Source organism: Lagenorhynchus albirostris, chromosome 11, assembly GCF_949774975.1.
Source record: "Lagenorhynchus albirostris chromosome 11, mLagAlb1.1, whole genome shotgun sequence".
NCBI lineage: Eukaryota > Metazoa > Chordata > Mammalia > Artiodactyla > Delphinidae > Lagenorhynchus > Lagenorhynchus albirostris.
In genome coordinates, this window is record NC_083105.1 from 7,123,841 (window position 1) to 7,145,488 (window position 21,648).

A 21,648-nucleotide genomic window follows, 5' to 3' on the forward strand; every position below is an offset into this window, starting at 1 on the left:
CCTCCCACGCATTCCAATTTCCAGATGAAGAAATTGAGACTCAGAGCCATTGGATGATTTGCTAAGGGACACAGATCAGTGAGGCCAGGCTACACTCCCAGCTCCGTGACCTGTGCTGGGCCACCATGCCAGGGACTTCCCAGGGAGACTTGAGGCACTAGTGGCAGGAGTGTTGAGTGGGCCGAAGGGTGAGCTTCTGTGAGGCCAGGCAGCAGGGGCCTCCTGTTGCTCAGCTGCAACTCCTCCAGTGTCCCGAGTGTGCTGATGCGTCCTGCTGCTGTCGGTTAGGCCTGGGTCTTCCAGGCATGGGGTCTGCAGGTCCAACGCCTGCAAACTGCCCAGTCTCCAGGGCTTCACCATGTTACCTGTGGGGAGAGACTGGTGCCGACCCTGCTGTCCCCTCAAGTCTGTTTCCCTATCCACCTGCAAACTTTGGGACCCACCAACTGTCTGTGTCCATCCATCTTTCCAGTGTTTACCCAGTGCTGGGAAACTTGGTGGTTAAGAGTGCAACCTCTAAAGACCTGGGTTCAAATCCCAGCTTGGCCTCTTCTATGCTGTGTGACTTGGGACAAGTTGTTCAACTCTCTGCCCCTTAGTCGTCCCGTTTGTAAAGTGGGGATGAGAACAGTACCAACCTCATGATGTCGCTACAGACACACAGTGCCTGTTCCCAGTAAGCTTGGATTCCTCTGGGCTGTATAGTCATTATTCATGTTATCATGTTTATGGTTATGGTGCCTTACCCTGCAGAGGATGCCAGAGACCCGAGGGAAGCAGGGGTGTCTGCCCTGTGAATACTCACGGTCCTGTGGGAGAGGCAGACACAGGCACAGGCAGCCCAGTGTGACCAGTGAGGGCTGAGGAGGAGGGAGCCACGACTTGGGGCCTGGAGGAATGAGGTGGAAGGCAGGGTTGAGGGGCAGATCTCCTGAGCAGAGGTCACTGTGAGACCCTGTGGAACCAGTTCATGCCAAGTGGGTCACAGATACAAGGCCCTGTAGGACCCCACCCCTGCCCACCTCTGCAGCCTCATCTCTCGTTCCCCTAGCCCTGCGCTGCACACAGCCCTCCTGGGACCTGCAGTGGCTGTCCCCACGTGGCTAAGGCTTGGTATTCCCGGACTCTCTATTTGGAGGCTTCCCCACCCCCTTAGCCTTAGAGCCTGTCCTGCCCTTGCCCCAGAAAGACTTATTCTGAGGCCCTGTGTTCCCTCCATCAGGGTTTACAGCCCAGCACACAGCAGGTGCTCTGTGTGGAATGAAGGCCACCCTTAGGTTTGTGCTTTGCGTGGGAAAAGTGCCTGGCTTGGGACAGGCTCTGCCGGACGCTTTGGGGGGTTCCCCACTCTGTTAAGCAGAGGCTTTTTCTGGTAAGTTGTCTCCTGGAGGATTGTGAGCACGAGTTCAGGAGGCCTCCCTCCTGGCGTGCTAGAGTTAGCAGGAGGCCCCTCCTACGAGGAAGGAGAGCTGGGGCCACTGAAGGATAAAGGTGAGGGCGGTACTTGTGCTCAAGAGAGCCAGCGAGTGAGAGGAAGGACATCCGCCTGCCGCTGAAGGCACCGACAGCCCAGCTCACTTCGCACAAGTCACTGATCTGCCGAGCAGGGCCAGTCTCCTCAATCAATCCATGCTGACAGATGGTAGCGGAATCAGTGACCTAGAGGCAGAAGGCTCCATTTGTAATCCCGGAGTGGCCCAGGCGCCTGGAGGAGGGCAGAGGAGTTTGTAATAAAGGGAGTGACACAGGGTTTCCAAAAGCCATCTCGGAGCTGGAGGAGGAGGGAAAGGATTAATTTTGCTTCTGGAATTGAAAACACTGATCAATTCAATATGTATTTTTTGAGTGGACTGGACTAGAAGAGAGAGAGAGAAGAAAAACAAAAACAAAAAAACCCCCAACTAATCTACTGTCCTTTCCTTAAACTGTGGTAGGAAAAACAGGATTCTCTTGGGATTGACATATATACACTAATATGTATAAAATGGATAACTAATAAGAACCTGCTGTATTAAAAAATAAAATTGTAAAATTCAAAAAAAAAAAGAAAAACAGGATTCTCACAGATGAGACAGTGAGAGAACAATAGAAGACACTAATGTGATCAAAGAGGAGGGAGCTCCCAGCTATTGTGCTCTGGCCATTATGGGATCTTGAGCAGTGACTTAACCTCTCTGAACCTCAGTCTGTTTGTATGTCCACATCATAGAACTGTAGCTATTGCTAATGTGTGCCTGGTACTGTACTGACTTTTTTATACATTTCTCTTTAGATTCCCAAAATACCTTATGAGTGAGGTCATATTATCCCCATTTTACAGCTGAGGAAACCAAGTTTCAGAGAGGTGAAGTGACTAGTCCAGGGCCACACAGCCCAAGCGTAACTCAAATCTATTTGTTGGTCATAATGCCCACACATGTTCTTTTTCCAAATGGTACTGAAAGGGAAAGTGGCTGTTAGGGCTGAAGAGGTCCAGGCTGGCCTGGCCCTAGGACTGGGGAGGTTTCCAGGTGGAGGTTAACTAGCCATTGTTCCGGCAGGGTCCAAAGGGGTGGGGAGGGGGCGATAGGGTCAGTCTCAGGACAGGAGGCAGGAACAAACAAGAGCCTGGACTTCAGTTATCTGTCTGCATTCCTTCCCTTCTGCATGAGGCTTTGCATGGCTTGTCACCATCCATTTGAGGTTCTGGTCCCCTAGTCTGAGACCCGAATAAGCTGAGGAAGAAGGGAAAGGAAGGGAAGAACGATGGGGCAGGAGACTCTAAGGAAATGGGCTTCCCTTTTCTTCCTGAAGTCTCTCAAGAAATTGAGGGTGCTCCCAACACCAAGTGGAAGCTCTCATGCATCTTTCTGTGTTTGTCCAGAAAACATGGGTCTGTGCTGAGAGTTCCCTCTTTCCCTCTGTAGCTCTAACTCAAGCAGAAGCCAGCACTGGCCTTTTGGGTCTTGGTGCCAAAGAATTTGAAAATGAAACTCATAGAACAATGGGAACAGCCAGAGGGCAGGGCTTGGCGGCGTGTTCAGCTCTGCCCCGGAAGAGACCAGAAGAGACCGGCACCCTGCCTGGCATGCAGGAGGTGCTGGGGAATCAAGTCTCCAGGAATAGCCCTGACCCACATTGGAGCCGGCCCCCACTTTGTGTGATTGGACAGAAGCCAGGAGAAACCACTGCCTTCCCCCGCCACATCCTCCTGGGGTGCCAGAACCAACTCAGGCCTTACCTTAGATCCCTTTGCTGGGGGCAGGTGCTACCACAGCCAGGACCCTCTTTGCATGGCCCAAGGCAAGGCAAAGCGTTAATGTCTCTGTCTAGGTGGGGTGAGAGGTGAAAGGGTAGAGCCAGGCCTTGGGGAGCTATGGACCTCAGATATACTGAAACTGGGCCCCCAGGCCACACCTGGTTCCTATCAGCCTCCACCTGCTACCCTCTTCTTCCAATTCCAATTTACTTTCAAGTTGGGTTGCTTCAGGAAAGGAAACCACATACTCCCTTAACATCTAGGGCAGATGGGGTCTAATTTAGAATCAGCAATTTTAGTCAACGTCAGGGACATCCAGTCCACACTCTTCTCCTTCCCATTGTACCAACGGTAAACTGAGGCCCGGAGTGGGGAGAGAATTTGGCCAGGGCTCTGGGTGAGCCAGAGGGAGGATCACAGACACTCCAAGTACAACCTAGCCTCACTGGTCTTCTCACTTTTGATAGCAGTGGGTCAGGCCGCACAAACATCTCTGGTTGTTTTACAACCGAGATTTTCTTTAAAAAAAAAAAAAAGAAAAAAAATGTCAACCATTCCTTTGCTCCATAAAACATACATGAGATTTGCAAAAGAAGGCTGGGAACGGCCCGAGGCCTTGGCACCGCAAATCCTCCACCTTATCTCCAAATTAATTCTGGACCCTGGGTCCAGTCAGCCAGGCATGGCAGCTTTTTAATGCCGCCTCAGGCGAAGGCGGCTGGCGTTTGGTGAGCGTCTGTTTTACACGTGAGGTTGGTGGGCCTCCCCACTCCTCGCTTGTATTGCGGAGGAAACTGAGTCCCAAGAGGGCCCAAGTCATTCATCCAAGGACACGGGGCGCCAAGGGGCGGAGGCGTTGAGGGCACTAGGCCTGAGGGCCGGGTGGGCGTTAGGCGGGCAGGAGCCGGCACCACTAAGCGGGTTACGGGGAGGAGAGTGGGCCCTCGCCCGCGGGCTCCCCAAGGCTGACAGAGATGCGATTCTGGCTTTGGCGGCTCCAGGGAACTCTAGAAATCCCAAGGAGAGATTCCGGGCCACCAACTCCCCAGAAAGTTGGCTCGCGGCCACTCCCAGGACGGCCGGGAGCTGCGGGCCAAGATGGCACTGATCGAGCGGCGAGACGCGCGCGACATCCCCCCCCGGCCGCCGAGGGGACACCCGCGCGACCCCGGCCGCGGGGCGGATGTCTCCTGCGGCCCGGCGTGCACAGGCCTCGGCGCCGCCGCACGCGGGTGGGCACGCGCGCGCCCGCCGGCCCCGCCCCCTGCCGCCCCGCCCCCGCCCGCCCGCGCGCCGCGGCCCGGAGCTTCTCGATTGGCCGCGAACCGTCACCTGACGCTCTGTTATTTCCTGTGTGTTGGGAGAATGGAGAGAAAAAACCCCGAGCCGAGCCGCTTTCGGCCCCTGCGAGGCGGCCGCGGCCTCCGCCAGGAGAGCCCGCCCTGAGGCGCGCCTGACCAGGGAGCGAGCGCGCGGGCCGGAGCGAGCCTCCAGGGGCCGCGGCCCCGGCCCGCCCCGCCGCCGGCCCCGGCGCCCGAGCTGGAGGCGGCGGAGGCTCCCCCACCCCCACCCCGCGCAGCGCCGTCCGCCGCCGCTCCCTCCCCTCCCGCCCCCGGCCGAGGCCGAGGGACCGGGCGGGGGGCTCCCACAGGTAACCGCTGCCCGGGCCTGAGGGGGAGGGGCAGAGGTCAGGGTTGAGGAGCTAGGGCCAGGCCGGGTGTCTGGCCTCTGGGGCTGGGGGCAGAGGTCTTTGCCCGGCCCGACCTGGGAGTGCTGAGCCCCAGGACTCCGAGGCCGGGACTCGGGTTGCTGAGGCGACTGTCCCTGCCCGGCCCGACCCGGGAGTGCAGAGAGGAGCGGCCTGCCCTGGCCTCGGGGCGTTGAGGGGAAAGGGTCCGGCCTGGCACCAGGGCGCTGAGGGGTCTCGGGCCGGCCTGGGAATCTGGCCGGGCTTGGGCACCGGTCCTGGCCTGAGGGTGCCGGGGGAAGGTACCTGCTCGTCGCGGCCTCGGGTGCAAAGGCGGCGGATGTGAGCGGGCGGTGCCCGCCCCGGGGTCCCTGGCAGCCCCGGGTATCCCGCGGCTCTCGCCGCTTCGCAGGGCGCGAGGCGGGCGCGCTGAGGGCCGGGCTTGGGGAGGGGCCGGGCGGGCTAGCGGGCGCGAGCGGAGCTGGGGCGCCGGAGCGCGCCCCTGCCACGGGAGGGCCGGGGGCCCGTTTATTGCCATGTGAACACCTGAAGCCATGTGGACGCGGCTGCTTCTCGCCTGTTGGGGGCGGAGGGCAGGTACCGGCTGGCAGGGCGCAAGGTCCCGGCCCTGGGGGCGGGGAGTGGAGCGCGGGACACACTTCCTGCGTGGGGTTTTCTCCCCCTCCCCCGCCGCGGTGAGCAGGGCGGGGTGTTTGATCCGGTGGTCCCCGTGTGCGAGCAAACGCTCTTTTGGGGGCCCGGTGGTGCTCTAGGCTTCTGGTCTTTTTTGGGGTGGGGGAAAGTGGTGGTGGAAGGAGAGTGGCCAATGCGGCCCAGCCCGCTCTGTCAGCGGCGGGAGGTGGAACATCTCTCGTGCGCCTGGATGGGAGTGGAATTTACTGAGTTGCGGGGGGCGGGCGGTGCAGAGGAGGGGCCAACTTCCTGGGCCCGTGGGTGGGGATTATTGCCTGTTTTTGTGGTTGTGGATACTAGCACTGTCTGCAACCCTTTAGTTTGCCCTTAGGGGACAGATAGAAATTGGGATTTTTTCCCCCCTTTCTTCTTTGCTTTTTTTCCCCCTCGAAGATTAGATGACTCTGATAAATGCTGTAAAATGGATGGAATTTTCGAGCTATTATCTAACAGACAGATCTTTGAATGATAATTGGCCCCTTATGTTAACTGCCTCAGTGAGGAGTTTTATAAAACGTCTTAAATGGGGTGGCAGCTTGGTGAAGTGGGAAACTGCACTGAAGTTCGACTTGGAGGTCCAGGAATCTACTTCCAGCTTTACCACCAAATAAACTGTAACCTTGGCCAAGTTACCTACCTCCCCAAGGCTCCAGTTTTTTCATCCATTCAGTGAAGACTCTCCTTCAGGTCAAACATTACAGGGGTTTTAGGTAGTCCCCCCCACCCCCCCGCCCACCCCCATCTGTGCTTTTGTTTTAGTCATAGGCGACTTCCTGAGAAATGCAGGCTGTCCCTTACCTGGCTTTTAAAAGCCTGTCTCACTTTTTAGTTTTCAGCGTGTTCCTTCTCCAACAGAGTGTAAGACTTGGTCGGTGTGCAGTTTTTCCTCAAATCCCAGATGTTGGTTTGTGCTTCTCAGAAATATTCTGGCCTATGCTGAATGTGCCTTGTATTTTTTCTCTTTGCAAGAAGAGTTATCAGGAAAAAGGTTTTTCAGAGAACATCGGACTCCTTGGAGTTGTGGCTAATGTGTGTTTGGGTCTGTGTGTGTTGGTTGGCTCCTAGGAGTTCCAAGATCTTTCTCTGCAGGGTGCTGTGGAGGGATCTTATTTAAAGTTCTTTCAAGGGATGTTTGGTGTTAGGCTAACTTCTGAAGTTTCCAGCTTTAGTATTCTCAGAGTAGGGACAAAGTGGAATTCCATAATCTTGTCTGTGAAGTGGTGTGCTAGTGGAGTTAACTGTCACCTCAGGGTGCGCTAATTATTTGCATCCCCATCCCCAGTTTATTCCTTAATGGGAGCTGGACGTTTCCTCTCAGATGCTGAAGAGCCCCAGTCAGTTTCACTGATTTTATGGTGTGTGAGGGCCTTAGGCCCTGCGTTTGACTGGTTAGTCCTTCTGGACCGACCTCAGATGTTGGTCTTGCTTGTCTTAAATTTCTAGTACTGGGATGCTTGAAGGACATGTGCCTAATGTGGTGTAATATGTCTTTCTTGGACCTCTTTTTTATTCATTCAGTGCAAACAGTTTCAAAAAGGGTCACAGCATTGGGAGGTATGCTCATAATGCTGACTTTGGAGACACCTTGGTAGACTTTTTCTTGTATGTTAACATCAGGCCTGTCACATAGGTAGACACTTTTATATGACTATAAAGATTGAGTATTTGGAATTTCCAAAACTAAACAATTTATTCTATGTTGGTATTTGAATTATGACCTTGTGTTTTACGTGGCCTTTTTAAAACCTTATAGTTACTTAAATTGTGAACAGTTACCACACGTTAATTTACATTTTTGTTGTAACTTATGTGAGGAAAAAGTTTATAAAACTCTTACAGAGGTAAAAGTTTGTTTGTTTACGTATGTGAGATAAGGTTGCCAAGGTGGTAAGATGTCAGGAGATGTGGGTTTTAGGTTCTGCAACCTTTTTTTTTTTTTTTAACCTTCATAAAATGTAATGAATGTAGACCAAGAAATTAGATTTGGACTTCTGGTGAGTTCAACCTTCTCTTCAGAAAGAGAGGAAAGGTTACTAACATTCGTTTTAAAAAACAAAACCAGAAACACCTCAGAATGCTAGGTTCTGTCTGAGGTATTTTAACTTATCTTGCAAAATCCACCCAGCAGACCTGAGAGATATATCACCTCTCCTTTTCCTGAGAGGTCATAGAGCTAATGAGAGTCAGGGTTTGATTGTGACCGTCCTCCCCTTGGCTCCAGAGTCTTTACTAGGTCTGTTATAGCTCACTGCCAGCTCAAGACACAAATCAGCCAGTGGTAGGTTGGCTTTGGAATACAAATTTCCTGCTGTGTCCCCCTTCTTTTTTTTTTTAAGTTATAATGAATCTGAAATCTGGACTCGGGCAAAATACTGGAAAGGATGGTTTTTGTGACTGTGCGATATAGTTTAGTGACCCCTGGCAGTTTTCTAAAATTTCACTTTCCCTGTACCTGGCCAATTTTGCCAGTGCACCTGAGATTTAATCTAAAAACTTCTCTTTCATACCCAATTCTGTCGTTCTATCTTGAGCTGAAAACTTCTATCAGATCAAAGAGTGATACGATATGTAAGGGGCTATCTCTTTTCCTGTCTGTGTTACTACTGGTTTACAATGCACAGGAATCATTATCTGGTGCCTGCTCTCAGTTTGACCAGATGGGACTCAAAAGATATATTTACAAAAGACAACCCTTTCCCCAGTATGCCTTAAGCTCTCTTCCTCATGGGGGCTTATGTTCAAGGCACCTTAGTGTTCGTTAGATCTGTCTGGGGCTTCTGACTCGGCTGCCTTCATTTTCTTTTTGTGGAGGTAAGAGTAACAAAATAAAGCAAAACAATAAAACCCTATTTATATTGGAGCAATACTGTATATAAAAATCATACATTTGAAATATAGTGAAGTCAAGGCTTTTATAGAGCATGATTTGGTCACATTGCACTTAGACTGAATACTTTTTTTATATTATTAGGTAGCTTTGAAAGTTCTCTTAATACCTATGGTACATGCAGTATGGATGGAAAGATTCTCTTGGCAACAAACACAATCAGTACTTTCTGCATTAGAGCTGTGTTTGCTTTGTACGTAATGTGCATGACCCAGCAGGAAGAAGAACTATAAAGTGACTTATTGGTGTATCTGTGGCTTGTTATCTGATGCTTCATTGTGGGGAAGAAAGAGAAAACATTAGCTACAGGGGAAAATATCCTTGTTGCAGTCTGCATATGTAAGCTGTTCTGTGGGAAAGGGTGGAAGTTCACTGGAACACTTGAACATCATCCTGATTGGAAGGTGGTTACCATGTTTGAACATCACATCCGTAAACATGGATTAAGGTCCTCTGTGTTCTAATTTTCATTAACAAGCTTTTGTAGGCACTGTTCTAAACATGGTAGATGCAGTGGTGAGCAAGGTAGAGAAGGAGCCTGCTCTGGAGAGGGATTGTAGACAGTCAGTAAGAGTGTCTGGCGGTGATAATAGCTATGAAGAGAATAAGAAGACAATATGATAGTGACTCGAGGGATACTGCTTCAGAGTGGTCATGAAGATGTACCCTCTTATGAAGTGTTTTCTGCCAGCAGGGCAGTCAAACTTGATCTGTGGGATGGATGAAAATGGCGTTAAACAAAGTAAATAATTTGCTTTAGTCCTGAGCATCTTGAGAAGTTAATCCAAAGAGTAGAAGTGGGTTGGTTGAAGTCTTCCCTCTGTTTATATCTATGCTTTGTGAATGGGGACCTGGCTCAAAAGAACTTAAGAGGGGTCATTAGTGGTACCTTATAAAGGATAAGAAAAAGGAACGTGTCTGCTTTATTAAAATTGTTCTCATAAAAAAGAGATGTGTAGGGAATTCCCTGGCGGTCCAGTGGTTAGGACTCCATGCTTCTACTGCAGGGGGCACCGGTTCAATCCCTGGTTGGAGAACTATGATCCCACAAGCCATGCGTGGGGCCAACAAAAAAAAAAGCCAGAGATCTGTTATTGAGTTGATGAGTGCTAGGCATTATTAGAAACATAGTTTCATTATGTTTATGTTTCTTTGTTGAGGAGTTGGATTGGGGTGTTACAATCATTGTACTTTGTTAAAGCTTCAAATGAAGCCAGCAAAAGTTAGTGATATCTGTATGCAGGACACTCTGCTAGGTATTGCTTCAGATGGAGGATCCCAGGTGACTTTGGGTTGGGGAGGGAGTTGTTGGGGGGAGCCCCGGTGGCTGAGAGTGGGGGCTCTGGCAGGAGAGGAAACAGCGCAGGGCAGACAGGCTTCGTCATCCACAGCCAGGAGGGTTCGTCCTCCGCACTTTTCCCAGCCGGCCAGTGGCATCCTACATACCTTCAACCACCCTTTCTGTGCTCTCTGGTAGAGTTATATAGAGAACTGAAAGAAACCTAGTCTGGCACTTTACACTTCTTTTACAACTCAGGAAAGATGCCAAGAAGGTGGTGACCTGCCCAGAGTTATGCGGCTTTACACTGACAGTGAGTCAAGGCTAGGACCCTGTTCTTTGCCAGCGAGGCTAGTGTTCTTTCCACCGTAGCCCGTGCTCTGACCAGAGGGTTGATAGTTAACAGTTGCTCCTGAATAGAAAAAGAAAGGAAGCCTCTGGGTGCTAATGTATGCATTTAGGAAACCTGTGTAGTTGCAATCTTAAGAAGTCAGGGGAAAGACAGTACATCAATCTTGAAAGCAGAGTACTACTGTTAACTTTTCACAAAGTTATGTAATATTGGTTTCTTTGGACCCCCTGAGATACAGTCTCACCCTGATTATATCTTGGTCCACAGTGGACGACATGGAGAAGCTCTTTGCCACATTCAGAATTAGTTGTGAAGTTCAAATTAGGCCCTTTAGATGTAGGGAGAAATTTCTGGTATGTGGCTAAAATTGAGTTCTAGAACTGAAAAGAGGTAAGGCCCTAGCAGTCCTAAGTTTTTCACCTCTAGACCTCAAGTTTCAGGGAAGGTTTCACTTCTACATTTAGAAGCGTCCTAAGATAAAGCATTACTTTGGGAGTCCGGAGATTATTCACTGTGCCTGACAAGAGTAGGGATTCTTGGGGCTTCCCTGGTGGCGCAGTGGTTGGCAGTCCGCCTGCCGATGCAGGGGACACGGGTTCGTGCCCCGGTCCGGGAGGATCCCACATGCCACGGAGCGGCTGGGCCCGTGAGCCATGGCCACTGGGCCTGCGCATCCAGAGCCTGTGCTCTGCAACGGGAGAGGCCACAACAGTGAGAGGCCTGCGTACTGCAAAAAAAAAAAAAATAGTAGGGATTCTTGAGCAGGACTACTTCCCTGGACATTTTCCTGACTTAGTACTCTGGTGGGTCAGTTACCTGGGGACAGGTTTGTATCCCTGTGGCAGTAATATGAGAGGACATTCTTGCAATAAAAAGTCCATGTGATGGGAAGTTTATGGAGACAGCAGAGCATATGAAGGAGGATGTGTGGCCTCAGTCTGGCTCCATCACTTATTAGCAGTGAGTGACCTTGGGCATTTTGCTTGAGCCACAGTTTCCTTGTCTGTAAAATGGAGATATATCTTCCTCAGGGCTGGTGAGAAAAGGAACTAAAATAGGAAAAGTATATAGTGGAGTGCACCACCTATAGGTGACACTCAGTGAATGTTAGTGTAGTTGTCCATTAAACAAACATTCCACATTGTACCGTGTACCAATACACTGTCTAGAGCGGGGCTGGTTCCTGACAATCCTGTTGATTTTACATCCTCCAGTATCTGCTCAGCAGAGAAGGGCAACTAAACAGGGCTATTGAAAGTGCTCTGATGGGGGGAGTACATGGTGCTGTACCAAGATAGGTCCTCCTGACTTGAAAGGTCACAGGAGGCTTCTCAAGAGAGGACCATTCGCTTCCTCATCCAGGCGCTTGTCTTGTCTCAGCAATCTCTTCCCACCTCTATGGCTCGTTCCTCCCTTCTTCTGCTTAACCGTTGGCATTCTCTGGACCCTCTTATTTCATTGCCCTTGCTCCCTGGGTGCTCTCGGATATCCCTAGGCTTTGATGATTGCCGGTAAGCTGATGACCCGCATGTTGATACCTTCAGCCAGACCTTCCCTAGCCCCTCCAACTCCTGCTTGACGCTGCCATTTGGGTATCTCACCAGTAACTTGAGCTTCGTAAGTCCAGAACTAACACATATTCCTCAAACTCTCCTCCATTTGCCCCCTTCTCCATAAGTGGCTTTACCATTTACCCACTCTCTCAAATCACATTCCTCCTTTTCTCTCACTACCCTCCATATCTAATCCATCACCATGTTACTGTCAGTGCTGTTTCCATAGTACGACTTGAATCTGTCCACTCTACTGCCACAACCACTGAGCCACCATCCTCTCCTACCTGGAACATTGTGATTGCCTCTTAACACAGCCTCCCCATTTCTACCCGTCTGTCTGTCTCTATTCCAGTGTGCCCAGAGCAGCCAAAGAGTCACCTGTCTTTCCTCCCTTAAAATCGTTTAATGGTTTCTCATAGCACTTAATAGAAAATCCAAACTCCTTCCCATTTCTCCCAAGGCTCTGAGTCCCCTGGCCCCTACCCACCTCTCTGGCCACCTCTCTGCTGCTTTTGCTTGCCGTCCTTCAGATACGTGGACTTTCTCTGTGTCCTCTGAAGGCTCCAAGCTCTTTCCCATCTCAGGGATTTCGTTATATGCTGCTGCTTCTGCTCAGAACACTGTGGCCAACCCAGCCTTTTCTCATCTTTCAGGATATTTGTTGAATGAAAATAAATAGCATGAGACAGGCAATAAATGGGATGGGGTAAGGAGGAAAAGTGTCCTTGGAGCGCATCTACAAAGGTCTTAAAAAAAAGAAAAAGAAATACAGAGAGAAATGTTTGAAGAGCTAAAAGAGTGTCATTTTGGCTGTGGTGTAGGTAGTTATTCAAGCGAAACACCTGGGAGTCAGGCAGCAAGAACCCACCCAAGTACACTGCTGATGAGGCTATAAAATGATGCCACCACTTTGGAAAACTATTTTGGAAGTTTCTTAAAAAGTTGAACGTTATGTCTACCCTGTGACCCAGCAGTTCCATTTCTAGGTATTAATCCAAGAGAAATGAAAACATATGTCCACAAATAAGCCTCGTACAAGAATCTTCTTAGGAGCTTTTTTCATGATAGACGAAAACTAGAAACAGTCCAGACGTCCATCCAGTGGGAGAATGGATAAACAAAACGGTATGTTCATACAGTGGAAGACCACTCAGCAATGAAAAGAAACAAACTACTACAAACTACTACAAGGAAGAAGGAAGAATTTCACACAAATTATGCAGAGTGAAAAGCCAGACACAAAAAAGTACGTAGTGGATGATCCCATTTATAAGACACTCTAGAATAGGCAAAAGTAGTCTGTGATACCAAAAATCAGATCAGTGGTTGGGTGGAAGGGGGTTCACTGGGAAGGGGACATGAGGGAACTTTCTAGAGTGATGGAAATGTTCTGTGTCTTGGTAGGCATTCATCACATCTTATTGAATCATATACTGCATGTAATTTTGCTGTATGTAAATTATACCTAAAAACAACCTACAAATTGTCCTAGATTTCTTTTTCCCCTCTCACTTTCAGCATTTAATCTCCCAGCAAGTTTTTTTCATTTTATGTCCAAAATACATCGTAAACTCGTTCCTTCCCATCTCAAGCACCATCCCCTCTTATCCGGACAACTGTATTATTAGCTTCCTGACTGGTTTTGCAACTCCCAATTTTTTTTGCCCTCCCAAACCATTTTTTTCTGCTTTTCAGCTAAAGTGATCTTTAAAAATTCAAATTGGGTTATGTCAGTTGTCTTCCTACAACCCTCTAGTAGCTTTCCATTGCTTTCATGGTGGCCGACAAGGGTCTCTCTGACCCCTGCCTCCCTCTGAGCCCATCTGACCTGGCCTCCTTGCTCCCTTAAGTTCCAGCCTCTTTGACCTTCCTTCTGTTTCTTGATCACCTCAAGGTCAAAAGCTCATTTCTACCTTAGGAACTTTGCCCTCGGCCCTTCCCTCTGCCTCCTGGAACACTCTGCTTCCCAAATCTGTGTGAGACTTGTTTCTGTTTGTCATTCTGGTTCAGTTTATCTTTTTTTTTTTTCTTTTGGGCCACACTGTGGCACGCAGCATGGAGGATCTTAGTTCCTGGACCAGGGATTGAATCCATGCCCCGTGCATCGGAAGCACGGAGTCTTAACCACTGAACCACCAGGGAAGTCCCCAGGTTCAATTTAAATATTTCTTTCTCTGTGAGGTTTTCTCTAGCCCTCACAGCCTAAAGTAGTGCTCCGTCACATCAGCCTGCTTTATTTTATTCATAACTTTTATCACCATCTGAATTTGTCTCATCCTTTTATTTGTTTGCCTGTCTCCTCCCTCTAGGATTAAGCTTGGCTTGTTCACTGCTGTACACTCAGCGTCAGCAGCAGTAGTGACACATAGTAGGCCATATGTATTGACTAAGTGAAGATCTTGAGGCTGGTGATGACGAGATGAGAGCAAGCCTACTAGGAGGTAGATCTCTGAGGGAGAAGGAGGAACCAAGGAGAGTCAAGACTTCTGGCTTGGAAATTAGGTGGTGGTGATACCATTCATTGAAATAGAAAACAGTGGAGAACAAGAAGATTGGGGTGGGGTAAAAGTGATGAATTTAATTTTGGACTTAAGTTTGAGATGCCTGTAAGGAAGGCATCAAGTGTTTGAGACACAGAACTGATATTTAGGAGAAGGAACTGGGCTGTGAAGTAAGACTTAGAGGTTAGCGTGTATGTTCCAGCCTGGGAGTAGATGAGATTGCTCTCAGGGCTAAACAGGGAATGTCAGTATGTGGAGAAGTGGTTCCTTCCTTTTTTCCTGCCTGAGTGATGGGCGTCTCCCACCAGTAACAGGGACTTTACAGACCTCAGCCCCTAGAAGGTTTTGTAGTTTTAGACACTCCCCACCCTCCAAGCCCATGCCCCAGTTATGTTATTGTTGCTAATAATGACAAGTGCTCAGAGGTCCAGACAAAATTCTGAGGAATGTGAACATTTAAGGGAGCAGGGCAGTGTTTAAAGAGCAGACAGGATGCAACCAGACAGGTTAGGAGGAAAACCCAGAGAGCATGGCATGGGGAAAGAAAGTGTCTCAAGTCAGAGGCAGTAGCTGAGGTTATTGAAAAGGGTCAGTTGGGAGGAGGGGATAACTAAAGCCAGGTGGTTGTGTATTGATGAGAAAGTGAGGTGAAGAAGTGGAGACAAGTTTGGAGTCAAACCTTCCTAAAATTTGGCTGTTGAGGAAAGTAAAAAGTAGCTATAGGGAAAATCTCAGGTCAAGCGAAGACTTTTTTAAATATAAGAGAACCTTAAGCATGTGTAAATTGAGGTGGGAAGGAGCCAGCCCAGGGCCGTGCTGAAGATGTAGGAGAGTGTTGGGTTGAGGACCTTCCAGTAGAACTCAGGGCCCAGTGTGATCCAGGCGATTGGCTTTGGGTAGTAAGAATACCTGCTTCCAGGGGAAAGCAAGGTGTGTGGGCAGGAAACAGATGCGCATGGGGGCAGGAAGGTAAGGAGTGCTTTTCTGTGAGTTCTGTGAAGGTCCTCTTTGGAGGGGCAAGAGCGAGGTGGAGAGTTGGAAGCTTGAAGAATACAGGAAAGGTCTGAAGAAACTGCTGCGGCAAGCAGATAGAGCCGGCTAAGGAAACAAGAACTGCAGGGCGATGTAAAAAGTAGTTAAGACGAGCTTTCTGCCTCCAGGATTTTAGAGAAATTGGTCAGACCTTTACAGTTGTTTGTCTAGATTTGGATTCCAGTGATTTAGACTCAGCTTTTCCTGCCTGGTGTCCCCATAAGCTTCTGCCATTCCCATTCATTAGACCAGTGACTTATACATTATTCCAGAGCTCTCATGCTTTATTTAACCAGTGCTTATGAAGCGCTCACTGTGTTAGGTAGGTGGCAGTGTTCTCAGTGTTGTATCAAAACAGGAAAGGTGGGGGATACTCATCCCCTTGGACCTGAGGTACCCCAGGTGGCCTGGCTGTAGTGGAAGAAGTAAGTCATCCTCTTCCCAACGCCAGAGCTAGAGCAACTCTCACCGTCTCTCTCTTCTTATCTTGGGTATCTGTGGAAGACTTTTGCTGGAAAAACTGCAAAGTATTTTCGAATACCACTGCACTAGGCTCTAAGGTCCTTGTGGTCAAGGCTGTGTTTTATTTTATAGTCCCAGAAGCTGGCACATTGCCTATCAATGCATTGAGAGTGAATGCACCATTTTGCTTCTGAGCCCCTGCCTGGAATGCCCTATCTTTCTCCTCTATCTTTATCCATATATTACCGTGATGTATGTCATATGTTACAGTTACTATGGAATGTGTCTGTTTCACCACAAGATTGTATTCTTAGATGGTCACCATGCCTTGTTAATCTTTATTTCTTTATGTCCCCTTCACATAGTATGTATTAAAGTAATGTTAAATTTGGATTTGTTGTAAAAAAACTTGTAAAGCATCTTTAAGAGTAACTAAAATAGTTGAAGAATAGGGGGAAAATTCAGAGAAAATATCAGCCAAAGAAACGAGTTAATTTAGCCTGATAAAGTATCCTAAGCAATGAGTTAATGAGGGTCTTAGGGTATGTTAAAGAGTGATGGCCTGCTGTTCCTCAACTCTGAGAAGGAAAACAGCAGCAGATGAGGTCAGAGGGAGTGCTAGTGGCTTGGGTGGACAAACCAAAGAACTCCCTGCCCTGTGAGGAACTCTGGGAATTTCTCCTAGAGAGTTTTAGGCAGTAGAATAGACTCATTTATGTGCAATAATTCCTACTTGATGGCAGAGGCATGGCGAACATGCCTCCAAGATTCCAGCCAAATGACTCCTACACCCTCAACATACACAGTGTAAATCAACCTAAAGACTTACAGGCACCTGTACATTAGTGAACAGACATAAGCAAAAAAGTACACGTTGCGTTGAATTTAGTGCTGCTGTTCTGTTTTGCTTTTACCTAGTGGATATGTGAGTTTAAACATAACGGGAGTAGAATTTTCATCTTTTAGTTAAGAAGTCTTTGTGGAAGTGGGGTTAAGTTCTAACATATTGAATAAGAGAGGTTTGAGTTGGAGTGAAGGACGTTGCAGCCTGTGTCACTTATTAAATTTTTTTTTTTAACTGAAATTTTGCTACATTGGTTAGCAAAGTGCTAAAAGTTGGCTATCACTAAAGATGAGAGACAGAGGCCAAGTGAAGCCTGTGGGAATGAAACATCAGAGGAAATACAAGAAAAAGAAAATTTCTATTTCGATTCAGCCCAGATTGCTAAATCTATACCATGCTAGGCACAAAAAATGCAAAAGTAAATAAAACGTCTTCCCATTCCCCGGAGTTCAGTGTCTGTGGGAGAGTCAGACATGGAAAATTAACATTCATAAAATCTATATAGGATCTGCAAGACTATAATAGTGGCGCAGCCAGAGTTCTAGGGAAGAGGTTTACCCCTGATTAAGAATGGGAAGAATATCGGAGAAGACTGAGGGGAGGGGACCTGTGAGCAGGATCTGCAAGGATCGGTAGGAGAGAGCATTCCAAGGGAAGGTCCTTCAAGAAGCAAGGCTTGGAAGTATGTGGCATGTTATATATATATAGCAAAGTGCAGGCTCTTAGGGGGGCCTGGAGATTGCAGGGAAGGGACTGTCAGAAGGAAGTATGGGCCAAGGGTGAAGTGGGAATAGCTTGATGATGGGCCTTGAATCTGGGCTAGAGCACTTTATTCTTACTAATGAAACAAGGTTTTGTGAAGAGAGTTGTGATATGTGGTTGAGAGACTTGTCGATTGTGAGGAGAGGTGGAGGTGGGAAGGAGATGGGAGGGCTGGAAGCAAATGATGAATTGATCATCTTTTCCTGTTCCTGTTCCGGAGGTTTTCCCATGGCCAAATCCCTAGTCTGCATGAGAAGGAACTAAAGCTGGTTTAAACAACATGGACTTATAGGAAATGTTGGCATCAACCCACATTAATTCCAACAGATGGGCAAGGATATTTTATTTATGAAAAACTTTGAATAAATAATAAAATAAATAATTATGTAATTAAACACTTGAAAATATTAACCCACTTAATTCTTATAAAAATCCTATGAGGGTATACTATTATCTCCATTTTTTCAGGTGAGGAAACTGTAACGGAGAGGTTGAGTGCTTTGCCCAAGGTCCCGTCTAAAAAGTAGCAGAGCCAGGATTTAGAATCAGGCATCCTAACTCCCCATTCTGTGCCCTTAACTTGTGCACTGTGCGATTCTGTGCTTAATTTGATGAACTGGAAAATAACCCTTGCAGAATAAATTTGTGACACCTTTGAAGGGAAGAGTTTGGGTTTGGATTTAGGGGAAAAAAAAAATAGAGTGGAGTCCAGAGTTGCCATTTTGGGCCTACTTGTTAGAACAACATCTGTGTGAGGGCAGTTCCCCATCATATCCTTGGCACCTAGAATAGTGCTTGGTGTGTAGTTAGTGCTCAGCAAATAGTTTTTGTGTGAATTAATAAATGAAGTAGAATTTTCCTGCCAGCTTTCAAAGGAATGTGCCATGGAAGCTTCAGTTTCTTTTTCCCCTTTCTGAATTAATGAGTTCCATGCGTTTACTACCTGTTTTTATGGAACTTATCTTACTCAGCTTTCAAAGGATGCCAGCCCAGTCTACTGTTCTCTAGATTAAAAAAAATCAGCAACTTATTTTCAAAATCAAAATATTAGGTTTTAAGATTTCGGCAGAAATCTTTTTATATAAACAAGATTTCTTTTGTTGATGCTTTTTGCTTATATTTAAGATGTAAACCTCGGAAATGTTATTAAGAATTGAAATTGACTTCTAATTATAGTAGTTGATTATATGTTTATTGAATATTTTCTTAGCAGACCAAGTGTTATCTCTACTTCCCCTTTTTTGCCAATTCACATATTCTTAGTATTCGATACCGGTCCTTCTGTATCTGCTAAAGAACCTTCCTCAGTGAATTATTTGTTAGGAAATCTCTTCCAGGAACCCAGTGATAATACTACTCAAGAGGTGTCTGCTAATGTAAAGTCACAACACTATGTATAAGTCACATATCTGATTTCATTAGCAAATTAATAGGTAATATAGGTTCTGAGGGGGAGAGACATGTTTTCTCTCTGCTTTAGTTCATTCTAAATTAAATCATTTGGGATAGGAAAATGGGAAATTTTGTCTTTCCATCTAGAGATACATAAAGACTTGGTTCCATAAGCCAATATATTGTTTTTCTTGTTGACTTGATTCAGATTATTAATACTGTATTAAGAGATATATTTCATAATATTTTATTTCCTTTTAAGAATAAGATTTAACTCTACTAAATTAAAAATTTGAAAAAAATCCTACTACTCTTAACAGTATTTTTGTTCTGAGTTAAAATGGTCATATGAAAATAGTTACTTTTGTTGAAATAGTTATACATGGAAATAATTACATATGTTAAAGAAAAAATGTCAAGAATGTTAGCATAGTGTTTTAGTTGAAACAACTTTTAGAACTTTTTTTTCTTGAAATGTATCCTTTTATTATAAAATTAGTACATGCTCTTGTTGTAAAATTCAAACAATACATAGGTGTATAACTTTACTCTCCAGAGATAACTATTGTTTACAGTTTAGTGCATATCCCGTACTTTAAAAAAAATAGGCTTTATTTTTTAGGGCAGTTTTAGATTCACAGCAAAATTAAGAGGAAGGTACAGAGATTTGCTACATACCCTCTGCCCCTGCACATGCACAGCCTCCCCCATTATCAACGTCTCCCACCAATGTGGTACCTTTGTTACAATTGATGAACCTACCTTGACACATTTTCACCCAAAGTCCATAGTTTATGCTACAGTTCACTCTTGGTGTTATATTGTATATTCTGTGGTTGGGAGAAATTTATGACCTGTATCCATCATTATAGTATCATACAGAGTAGTTTCACTGCCCTAAAAATCCTCTGTGCTCTACCTATTCATCTCTCCCTCCCCCTAATCCCTAGCAACCACAGTTTTTTTTACTGTCTCCATAGTTTTGACTCTCAGAATATGATATAGTTGGAATCATACAGTATGTAGCTTTTTCAGATTGGCTTCTTTCACTTAGTAATATGCATAAGTTTCTTCCATGTCTTTTGATGGCTTGATAGCTCACTTTTTAGCACTGAATAACAGAACTGTCTTTTTATTTGTAGATGAAGGTGGTTCTTAATACTGTTTTACAAAATATTCTGAGGTTTTCTGTTTGTAGGTGGTTCATCTCCTGAAGACTTCTTTTTTTTTAAGATTTTTAATTAATTAATTTGTTTATTTATTTATGGCTGCATTGGGTCTTCGTTGCTGCGCGGGCTTCAGTAGTTGTGGCTCGCAGGCTCCAGAGCGCAGGTTCAGCAGCTGTGGCTCACGGGTTCAGTTACTCCGTGGCATGTGGGATCCTCCTGGACCAGGGCTTGAACCCGTGTCCCCTTCACTGGCAGGTGGACTCCTAACCACTGTGCCACCAGGGAAGTCCCTCCTGACGAGTTCTTAAGTATTTGTTTCAGACAGTTGATGCTAAATTATTACCTAGTTTTTAAATACTGCAGTGCAAAATTTTTTTCTTTGTATATTAAACCACTGATTTAATGACTAACATTTATACATCCTTTACCAAGTGCCAGGCACAGTGCACAGTATTTATTTTCATTATTTTATTTAATTCTGATGAAACATAGCTGGAACCCAACTCTGTGTGGCTCAAAACCTTTTTCTCCCTTTTAATATAAAGTGTGTACCTTGTAAAAATACATACTGTATCACTGCTTCCTTCCCCCGATCTGAGCTTAGAAGCCCCCCCACACACACACAGGTTTTCTCTCCCTGCGCCCCACTCTTTCTCCTCACAGCATTTAAACGACATTTTTGTCTTTTATCTTTTTTTTCCCCCACTAAATGTAAATTCCATGGTTAAAAAATGTGCTTCCTTCACCTTTGCATCTCTGTTGCCTAGAGCAGTACATGGCACCCAATAAGAGCCCACATATTTGTTATGAAGAATATGTACCATAGGCTATATCAGTCTGTAAGATTTGCTTTTAATTACTTTTATGGACAAACTATTAAATTATTTTCTTTTTGTATAGTGATTTAAGTGAGGGAGTTGAAGGAGGGGTCTCTTGAAAAGATGCTGAGGAGCCAGTTGAGTAGGAGACAAGGCTGTTGTGGAAGTGGGGACTAGAAGTGGTTTGGACGAGCGTAGTGGGAGACCTGCCTGAGCTCTGTCAGAGGCTCTTTTTTTTAAATTTATTTTATTTATTTATTTCTGGCTGTGCTGGGTCTTCGTAGCTGCGCGGTCTTTCTCTAGTTGCGGCGTGCGGGGAGTAGTCTTCATTGCGGTGCACGGTCTTCTTATTGCAGTGGCTTCTCTTGTTGCACAGCATGTGCTCTAGGCACACGAGCTTCAGTAGTTGTGGCACGTGGGCTCAGTAGTTGTGGCGCACGGGCTTAGTTGCTCCGTGGCATGTGGGAATCTTCCCGGACCAGGGCTCGAACCCTTGTCCCCTGCATTGGCAAACGGATTCTTGACCACTGTGCCACCAGGGAAGCCCTGTCAGAGCCTCTTGAATAGTAACTCTTCTTCCCTGGGCCGTGGTTCAGTCTCTTCCTAACAACTGCCAGAAAATCTTTTAAAATACACCTTTTGGGCTTCCCTGGTGGCGCAGTGGTTAAAAATCCACCTGCCAATGCAGGGGACATGGGTTCAAGCCCTGGTCCGGGAAGATCCCACATGCCGTGGAGCAACTAAGGCTGTGCGCCACCAATACTGAGCCTGTGCTCTAGAGCCCGCGAGCCACAACTACTGAAGCCCACGCGCCTAGAGCCCGTGCTCTACAATAAGAGAAGCTACCGCAATGAGAAGCCCGCACACGGCAATGAAAAGTAGACCCCGCTCACCGCAACTAGAGAAAGCCCGCACACAGCAGTGAGGACCCAATGCAGCCAAAAATAAAATATATAAAAATAAATAAATTAATTAA

At 46.7% G+C, this 21,648-nt stretch overlaps 1 protein-coding gene and 1 long non-coding RNA gene across 2 annotated transcripts in view; one reads left to right on the forward strand and one right to left on the reverse strand.

Annotated features, from left to right (window-relative positions):
* Positions 1 to 3,498: 3,498 nt before the first annotated feature.
* LOC132529739 (uncharacterized) lies at positions 3,499 to 5,285 on the reverse strand. Its single transcript, XR_009543557.1, has 2 exons — positions 5,232 to 5,285; positions 3,499 to 3,756 (listed from the first exon to the last, which is right to left on the reverse strand). It is a non-coding gene; the product is annotated as an uncharacterized LOC132529739 (long non-coding RNA).
* Positions 4,803 to 21,648, forward strand: part of TCF20 (transcription factor 20) — a 97,431-nt gene continuing 80,585 nt past the window's right edge. The window contains exon 1 of the mRNA XM_060166621.1: positions 4,803 to 4,889. The gene's annotated coding sequence lies outside the window, so the exon portion shown is untranslated. The remainder of the gene's footprint in view (positions 4,890 to 21,648) is intronic.